This window comes from Phaseolus vulgaris, chromosome 4, assembly GCF_000499845.2.
Source record: "Phaseolus vulgaris cultivar G19833 chromosome 4, P. vulgaris v2.0, whole genome shotgun sequence".
Taxonomy (NCBI): Eukaryota; Viridiplantae; Streptophyta; class Magnoliopsida; order Fabales; family Fabaceae; genus Phaseolus; species Phaseolus vulgaris.
In genome coordinates this window covers 21,348,088-21,350,476 of record NC_023756.2, presented here as the reverse complement: position 1 = coordinate 21,350,476, position 2,389 = coordinate 21,348,088, and the positions used below count along the sequence as shown (strand labels likewise).

Genomic DNA, 2,389 nt, shown 5'->3' with positions numbered 1-2,389 from the left:
TGGTGACTTGGAATTGGTTCAGTTACAAAATGGGAAGTTAGGAAAGCCAAAGGCAAACTACACTTTCACAAAAAAAAGATGCAAAATCAATTTATAAATGGATTACAGAGTTAAAAATACCTGATGGATATGCCTCTAATATTGCCAGGTGTGCAAACATTGATAAAGGGAGTCTGCATAGTATTGAGCCTAGTAAGTATCTATATTTCGTTGCATAAGCTTAAATTTAGTAGATAATATCTAAAGTTGGTAACCATTTCATTTATTTCAGGAACGGAAATTTGGTCGGCCGGTTGAACCTGATGAATTATTCATGGCCACACACACTAAGAAGGATGGACTTTGGGTAGATAGTCGTGCCAAACAGACTTATGTAAGTTATTGCTCTACTTTTCTATACATGATTTATATTCCTTAGTATTGCCCCACTTACAATTTTCACAATGAACTAGGAAACTTACCATGAGCGATTGAAAGCCCTCCAATCAGACAACTCTGAAGGATCATCTTCCAACTGCCAACCGATCAATCCAACAACAAAACTTCAATGCTGGAAGGATGTTGCTGGAGGCAAGAGTAGAGGTCGATGTTATGGCACTGCAGACTTGGCTTCCAACATTCGCCATGGAGTGTCTTTCCTAACCCAACCTTCAATATTTTCTCCTTCTAGTGATTACTTTTCTCTTAATGAACAACTTCATCAACAAGTGATGCAAGCAAATGAAAGAGTCGACCAAGCAACTCAAATAGCTGCTCAAGCAAATCAAAAGTGTGCAATGTTAGAGGATAAAATAAAGTTCATGGAGCAAAAATTAACCATGATGATGGAGCGGCAACAACTTGACACCTCAACATGCACAAGTCAGGTTCACCCTCACTATGCTCGGAACCTTGATGATCAACCCCTGCCTTGAGTTCATCATTTTGTAAGTTTTCTTAAAACCTTTCTTAAGTTTGGTTTGTAGTTTCCTTGACAAGAATTTATGCAATTCTATAGAAAGACATGGAGAGGTTGAGTCATTTATGTATTACTCACATTGCATGCATGACTCTTTGCATGTTTTTATCTTCTTGGCAGTGTTGTGATGAGCATGTTTTTATCTTATTGGTAGTGTTGTGATGTGCATGTTTTTATCTTCTTGGTAATGTTGTGATGAGTGAGTGTGTTCATGCAGTAAAAGTTCGTGATATAAGCAAGGGAAAAAGGATTGCAATTTTGGGTAAGTATCTTATTGGCAGTGTGTTCATGCAATATCTCTCATTTTTCTGTTTTGGGAAAATATTGCAATTTTGCAATTTTTCTGTTTTGGGTTGTGACATCTATCTTTGCTTAAAACATTTGGCAAGTGTCATTGCCTTTCAATGTTCAATCACAAACTTCTTCATTTTGGTGTAATTAGATTAACTGTGGAAATCAATCCAAAAATTAGAGATGGTATTGTTTTATATTTGGATTATGCATGGATCTGTAAATTCGGGTCGATTCTCCTCAGTTTTGAATCATGGTACAGAGTTGAGTAACTCATGGGATTTCATGGTACTGGAATGGTACTGTTTCTAAGGCCAAATAATTGCATTTTGATTATGGTGATCAAACTCTTAACGCCACCCTAAGAAAAATGTGAAGAGTGGCTTGCTTGAATTGACTTTTACAATTTGTTGTTGGCCATTATAAACCCCCTTTATCCTTTTCTTTTTTCCTTTTATTTTTGGCGAAAACTTGTTTTATTCTCCTCAGCATCTTTATGGGGCTTGTATGATGAGTGAGCCCTGTAGTAGATGGCTTGCTTAATAATTCATATTACAAAGAAAAGTTAACTGCACGGCCATATATGTATCTGACTAATAATTTTTACTGACTTGCATTAGTTAGTTTGTTGCCTTGCCTCTGAACACCAACATGTGGAGGAACTTCTCAGTACAATACAATTGGAATAGAAAACTTCATTCTATTAATTTATTCATCATTATTTTTTTTTATCTGTGAGTGCTATAGACTCTTATATTATGCATGTTTTGTTAAGGTTGAATTCCATGATGGAATACAGCTTTACAATCAATGATGGATTTATATATACATGACCCTACCGATTGATTGGGTTAGTGCTTAGTTATGTCATGACAAGCACTGAACTGTGATGGTCCCTTAGTGTTGCGATTCCTTTGCAAGGATAATAATGTAACAAATTAATTGTTACCTATGTTGGCCCTACATGGCATCAAAACCCTAGACAATTTTCAATGGAATGCCTTAAAAAACAACTGTTCTTTTGCAGCCACCAAGATATCACTGTACATGTATATTAGCTTGTTTGGAAGAAAATACTAAAAGGGGCTTATTTTGAAACCCTTAATTTCTGCAAATTTCTACCAGTAAAAAGACAACGAA

General features: G+C 35.8%; 1 long non-coding RNA gene across 1 annotated transcript; it reads left to right on the top strand.

Annotated features, from left to right (window-relative positions):
• The first annotated feature begins 271 nt into the window (after positions 1 to 271).
• Positions 272 to 1,446, top strand: LOC137837435 (uncharacterized). Its single transcript, XR_011085458.1, has 3 exons — positions 272 to 373; positions 453 to 926; positions 1,176 to 1,446. It is a non-coding gene; the product is annotated as an uncharacterized lncRNA (long non-coding RNA).
• The last annotated feature ends 943 nt before the right edge of the window (positions 1,447 to 2,389 follow it).